Here is a 7,395-nt window from a genome sequence, read left to right as displayed (position 1 = left end):
CAGGAATGTTTCTGAAGACCAAAAAAAAATTACATTAGTGGGGAACAATAGAGGGCAGACCTGGTGGAGCAGAAGTGAATTAGTTTTGCCTTCAGAGACACCCATGGAGAAAAGAAAGGTGTCTGAGTTACCTCAAAGTAATTCCTCTGCACACAGAGCTCCTCTAAACAGCTTAAGCAAAGAGAGACGAGAGATGCGCTTTTGATTTCAGCTCCATTTCCCAAATTTTATTTGTTTGCTTTGCTTCCACCTGGGTTTTGAAGTCCCTGCACCTCCCAGGAGGTTTGCAGGGCTGTCACCTGCAGGAATGTGTCATGGGCTCAGCACAGGAGCCAGGGCTGGGAGGGGGCTTCACCTCTGCCCACCTTCCTGCAGCTTTCAGCAGGGACAATCGCACTTTGCAAATAAAATTTAAGGACAAATCGACCTGGGGTATCCAAAAGCAGCAGGGAGGGATGCAGGGCAAGCAAGGGAAAACAGGAGAGCAAGGAAAGGAGAGGAGCCTTTCACACAGGGAATCTGGAAGGGCTGCAATCCCAAATAGTTGGAATTTTATCTGAATGTATTTTAGGTCCAAACACATTATCACATACTTTTCCCCATTTCACTTCATTTTTAACTTTAAAAAAAATCAGCCACATACTTCTTTTTTGCATGAAGTAGAATCTTGCTAGTGGACCAATATATTTTGCTTTAATTTCCCAACATACCTGCAAAAATCTCTCCCCCCCAAAAAACCCCAAACCCCAAAATCTAACAGCTTGCTTTTCATTCATCCTTACTTGAAAAAAATGCTGAGTTTAAGCCTTCAAAGCCTGAATCAGGACCTGAGCCTAGGCCTTCCAGTTGGCCTTTAAAACACTGCTTTTTTGGCACATTTCTGGGGGCACGAGGGGCTCCTACCTCTGAACTTTCAGGCTGTCAGGCCAAACAAAAGTGAGCACTGCTCTCTTTTTCTTGAGAGTGAAGTGGAGCACACACCAGCCAGGACATTGCCTCCTACATTGAAAAATTCCTGTGCTGTCACACTTAACTCATAAATTATCGAGCTGTGTAAACAGGGCCAGGGATGCTCTTTATTTATTTATTTGTTTTTTGTTTGTTTGTTTGTTTAAAAGGGGGAGAAATAAAAGGTAGCTTGTCCATGGGTTGCTTGCAAAATGCGTGTCAAGGGGTGGGGGGGAGGAAAAATCAACAACAAAGGAGCTTAAAGAGAAAATATTAAGAACCCCAAATTGGGTGAAAATTGCTTTCTGACAGATATCACCTACTGCAAATGAGACAGAAATACAAGTAATCTTGTAAAATGAAAGCCAAGGACAGACTTGTACCTGCCTTAGATGAATAAGTATCCCATTATCTTGAAGAATGAGGGCCCCAGGCTGTGATTATGCCACTATTGTATTCTAAACAGCATGGTTTGTCAAAGGGAATAAATCCTAGCAAAATCAAATAAAAAAAAAAGGGGGATCCAATTTGAGGGCCAGCACACGATTTATTATTTTGTTTAATGTCGCCCTCTCGATGTTACTGATTATTGGGCAAAAAGCGCCGTGTTTAAGCATGTGTTTAGAGCCTGCTGTCCCCCTCACAGGCTCCCAGGTGTCCCCCTGAATGTCACCCAGCACTGGCCTTGTGTTTGCTGATTGCCACCACCCAGCTCAGCAGCCCTAGAATGGCTCCAGATGGCCACGGCCCAGCATCGTGGGGAAAAAATCTCAGGTTTTGGGTTTGTGCTTGGATGAGTCTCGTGGTGACACTGAGGGATGGGGGGAGAGCACTTTGCACCATGCTGGCAAAACAAGCAGGAGCTACAGGCAGAGGGCTGCATTGAAAATTTATGGGGTAAAAGGAAATTTCACACCAATCTTCTTGTCCTTTATGGATTTGGGATAACAGTCCATCTCCCAGCGTATCTTGAAAAGGTTTCTCCTCTTCTAGAAGTGCCACCTCTTGTTTTATGATGTCTCAATCTTGATTTAAAAAAAAAAAAAGGGTAATTAAAAAGACCAAACAGGCTATATATGTTATATGTTATGAGGTGTTCTGTGAAATACTTGATGTCGCTTTACCTGCTTGAGTCACAGGGAGGACTGGACATGAACCTGCCTTTGCACAAGGGGGAGGCATTGCTGTAAAACTCGCATTGCGAGTATTAATGAGCCAGATCCAGAATCACAGAATCATTTAGGTTGGAAAAGGCCTCCAAGATCACTTGGACCACCCATTGCCAAGCCCAGCCCTGCTCTGCATTCAGCTGACTTCCAAAAGTTGGAGAAAGTTTCTGAAAGTTGGAAAATTCCTCAGAGAGCTGACCCTGACATGTCCCACTTGCACTCAGGAGCGGATGTTCAGGAGAAGGTGGCACAACCACAAACAAATGCAAACAGGAGGGAGGCTCTTGGAAATATTTCTGGGCAGCAGTTTGCTGAGGAAGGAGCATTCCTGTACTCTGGCTCACACCAAGGAGTTACTGCAATTTCTTGACTTTTCTTTGGTGGGGCTCTGATTTCCTCAGCTGTGAGAGGAAGGTAGTAACACTGCCTTTAACTGGCATAATCTATTCACTGTGTATAAACCCTGGAGTTACATAAAAAACACTGAGCCAGGAGCAGAATGGGAGATGGAACATGCAAGTGACCCCTGTGGGCATGGACCTCAGAGAACCCTTTGCCCAAAGAGCCCTTGTGATGATCCCTTCTCTTCCCATAAACCCTACCTCCTTCAACTCTCCATGAATGACCAGTGGCTGTTCATATTCTGCTACTTCAAAGGAACAAGGGGGTTTGGAAATGTAAGCTTTAAATCCAAAAATGCAGCAGTTTGTCGGGTCCTTAGGGTAGGAGCTCTTTGGGTGTGAAAGTAGATTGCACTCACACAACAAGGGCTGATTCCAGCAATGAGTGAGCTTACAAAGTCTACGAATAATAGCAAGAAATGATGGATTTAAAGAGTCAAAAATAAAGCGAGCATATTTTATTTAGGCAAAGTTACAATTGAAATCAATAAGAACTACAGAATGTTGCCTTGTAATTTGACTTGAAAGCATTATTTGTTAAGGATTACGAAAAACAGAGGAATTTTAAAAGTCTTACTTTATTTTATGTCATTTTGTGTGGACTATTTAACTTTCCTGAACCTCATTGCTTCTGGTAATGTCACTCAGTCTCTCTTTCTCTCAAGTTTCATGGTATTGCCAGCCACAAGCATAAAGAAAGTTACTCTCAAGTTTCTAAAATAATTAATGAGATTTTGTCATGTACGTAAAGGACAACTTGATTTCTGTAGTCGGCTGTGAAATTTCTGTAAACCACAAGGGAAAAACTCCTTTAAAACAGAGGTGTTTTCATATTCACAGGTGTCCAGGAGCTGGATTTTAACCACTTTGGTTTTCACCCCGTCACTCCCCAAACTCCAGTGCAAATTCTGGGCAGTGAGTTCCTCTTGCTGGATTTCTACAGCTTCTGCAAAGTTCTTTCTCATCAGCAGGTCTCTTGACAGAGTTTGCCTGATGCTTTCAATCAGGCAAGGGCTCTAGGAAAACACAAATCCTCATTATAGAATAGCTGCAGGTGGTCATGATCCAGAAGGTGAAAAAGACAGAAGTTGTTCCTTTCCCAAGCTATTCTGAGGAGCCCAGAAATGACATTACCTGCAGGACTTCCTTTTCCAACACAAACCAGAAGCAGTGGCAAGGTTTCTGTTTGCTTTGTGCAGAACAAGTAAAAAACATTCCACACCCACAAAGGCAAGGTTTCTGTTTGCTTTGTGCAGACAGAAAAAGTAAAAAACATTCCACACCCACAGGGTCAAACGAAATCCAGATTTTCCTAAATGGATCTGAATATTTTACCAGAAATGCTCCTTTTCTACTGAGACAGACAGACCTGAGAGGGCTCACACAGGTCCACCCATCATGTCTCAGGTTGGGAAAAGCGAGGACACTGGTCCCTTCAAAATCTTCTTTATCACAAGGTTCAAAACTGTAAAAAGACAAAAGCATCTTCCAGGTGGAAACATCAAAAGCCTGCATGTCCTTAGCTTTCTGAAATGAGCACACAGGGGAATTTGATACTGATTCCATTCCCCAGGAAAGCTCTGTGTGTTTGTGGTTTTGTTTCATATGAAAGTAGCTTCAAAACTTTCCAAAATTTTTTCTCTTTCGCAACTATTTTTGCCTCTTGGTTTTCAAAACACTCTTTGAGTTTTCAAAATACACTTTCTGGTTTCCCCCCACCCTCCCCTCCTTATTTCAAAATTGTTCTGCTTTTCTGGAACTTCTGTTTCCTACCACCTGGAATGTTCAGAAGCAAGCCCCAAATATTTCCAATTAAGTTCTCACCAGGACTCCAATTCCCCCTTAAGAAAAGAAGGAGAAAAAGAAGGAAAAAAAAAAAAAACAACAACTAAAATGCCCAGAGAAAGTCATGAAATCCCATGCTAAAAAAAAAAAAGAAAAAAGAAAAAAAAGGAAAGAAATAGGAAAGAAAAAAGAAAAAAAAAGAGAAAAAAGAAAAAAAAAGAAAAAAAAAAGAAAGAAATCAAGAAACTGTGATTGGAAGTTTCAAAAGGGAATATTCTCCTTTTAATATAGAGATTTGCACCTAAAAATCATCCAGCCATTTCAGCATTACCACTGGGTTTTGGGGGTTTTTCTGGGGGTTTTTTGGGGGTTTTTTGTTTTTTGGGTTTTTTTTGTTTGTTTGGTTTTTTTTGGGTTTTTTGTTTTGTTTTGTTTTGTTGTTGGCTGGTTGTTTTTTTGGTTTGGTTTTTTTGTTGTTGTTTTTTTTTCTTTGTTTGTTTTGGTTTTTTCTTTTTAAAATATTTACTGTTTTTAAATTTTTAAAAATAAATTCCTATTTTTCCCAGGCTGCAGTGCTGGCTGCCCATGAGACCCAGCAGTGCCCTGGCCCCATCTCGCAGCTCCTGCGCCGTGGGGTGATGCTCCCCAGAGCCCACCTCCCCACTGAGGGCCACGATTGTGCTTTCCCCAGCAGGCTGAAAGCCCTGTGAGGAGGAGGAGGGGAGGCAAAGAGGGGAGAGGAATCCCAAGGCATTCTGGCACCCCGGGCCGATAAGAAACTTTAGCCCCATTGAGCGGCTGACAGGCGCTTGTAGAATATGATCTTAATCCTGTTCCCAACATTCCCTCGCCCCTCGGCCGCCCTAGTCCGGGCTGTATTCTTCTAACGCCGCTCCAGCAAATCCCCCAAAGAGAATTACTGCAGGGAGATAAACATCAAAGGGAAATTCAAGAAATCTACAGTAGGTTCACACACTGGGGGAAAGAGGGGCAGGTGGGGGCCGGTGGAGAGGGCTGGCTCTGCCCTCGGCCTGGTTGCATTCCTCTCTGCAAAACAGCCCCCCAGAGCTGCTCAGCAGAGTGCCATTTTTAGGATTTTGGTGGGGTTTTTTTATCTTGTTTGAGGTTTTCTTTTTCCCTTGGGAGTAAGAGAGCCTGGTCATGCAGAGCTCTGTACACTGTGTGTGTAAATCAACACCCCTTCCCCTCTCACCTAAACAGAGAAGACGGAGGTGGGAGGAGGAAGGGACATTTTCCTGGTAGGAAGAAGAAATGGGGAGAACCAATGGATTTGCCCAGCAGCACAAGAGAAATCTGCTGTAGGAATTAAATGAGTGAACATCATTTGGGGGTCCCAGTAATGCCCATCAGGTGCAGGAGCCTTCAGCACTCAGAGACACAGCCCCAGGGTCTGCCCTGAAGAGCTTCCAGCAGGTTGCCAATGCCAGCCTGGAAGGACCTTCCCTGTGAGCCCATGGGAAGCCATTCACATTTGTCACAGAAATGTGGGTTTCCTCTGATGGGTAACCTCCAGGACCGAGGAAAAGGTGGGATTTTGAGGACAGTGTCAGTCTTTCCATCCTGTCTCGCTGGAGTCCTCCAGAAATCAGGGTGCTGCTCTCTGCTTACTGCGCAGCTGGTGGAGAAGGATGAGCTCCTACCACCCCCAACTTCACATGCTGCCTCTCATGACCGAGGTGACACCTGGACCAGACATCCTCCAAAGATCCCTTCTAACCCAAATTACTGCTGTAAGCACTGTGATTCAAGAGGAACTGACTAACAACAGGGCACAAAAAATCAGGATATTAAAGAGAGTGCAGAAAATTGAGATGGCTCACTTATTCCCAGCAATGCAAAAGCATCCCCTTACAAACTCCCCTGGGGTCTTTCCTTCCTGCTGGTTCACAGATTTGTCCACACAAACTCCACCAGCCCTTTCTAGCAGCTGTGAAACTTGGGTAAACACAGCCTTGACCTGGTGCTGGCAACCACCTGGGTCTGGGCAGGAGGTGGGTTTGAATTGCTCACAGGTGCCCTAACCCCACCCAAACACGCTCCTCAGCTCCCAAATGTTGAAAAAGAGATTTTATCCTGGGAAGGAAAAAAAAAAGAAAAAGAAAAAAGAAAAATAAGTGCTGTCTCAAGAGGAGCACTCTGAGCTGTGTTGCAGCTTCCAGAGGTAAAAATCTGATGAGCTGTAAAAGAATAGAGAGACCTAAAAATAGAGCTCCCACCACCCAAGCTAAAGGATCAACTTTCTCTTAGGAAGCAGGGCAGCCTTGACCTTGAGCAGGGCAGAGGTGCTTGGCTGGCTACTGTTGTCTCTGCTGCCCCATTACACGTGGTTTGGAGAAAAAGCTTCACATTCTTGGTTCTGGTTTTCCTGTTTCTCAAAGGAGGCTGAATATCCTTGTACATTTATTGATGCTGTAGATTCACAGGTTGCCAGATTTACCCCAGATTTCAAGGGCCTACCTGGACTGTGATGAATCATCTCCAGTTAACAGGGGAGGAGCAATGGTGGAGTCATTTCAGCTCTTTTCTATTGCAATTCTATGTCAAAACCTGTATTATTTTATGCAGAAAACCTTTAACTATAGAACAGTGATGAAGACATCCACCTTACAATAGTTATTTTGCTTTCTTATAACTCATTCTGTGGATTTGGCATCTAACCTTTGCAGAGAAAGTTGGGGGCGGGGGTGGGTGGGAGGAGACATATTCCTCATTTCCATCACATTCAACTAGGAAGAAAAAGTCACAAAAGAGTGTTCCATTTCCAGCCTGCACAACCCCTGTCACAGATTTTTGGTGTAACTGCTTGATTAAAGCCATACAACACCCATGAAGTACTCTCACAGCCATGGACAACCCTGAGAGAGGCCAGAGGATATGGGAATGCATCTTCTTTCTGCTCATCTCTGGTCAAACCTGAGATGGAACAACACGTCTGGTTTTGAGAACCAGTTCAAGAAAGATGTGCATTAGCTGGAGAGAGTCCAGGGAAAAATCATGAGAATAACTGGAAAACAGCACCCATAAAGCAAAATTAAGATTGTTGATGTTGTGCAACCTGGAAAGAGAAAGCA

The sequence above is a fragment of the Geospiza fortis genome, unplaced genomic scaffold (assembly GCF_000277835.1).
Source record: "Geospiza fortis unplaced genomic scaffold, GeoFor_1.0 scaffold333, whole genome shotgun sequence".
Classification (NCBI taxonomy): Eukaryota; Metazoa; Chordata; class Aves; order Passeriformes; family Thraupidae; genus Geospiza; species Geospiza fortis.
Note: the sequence above shows the minus strand (reverse complement) of the source record.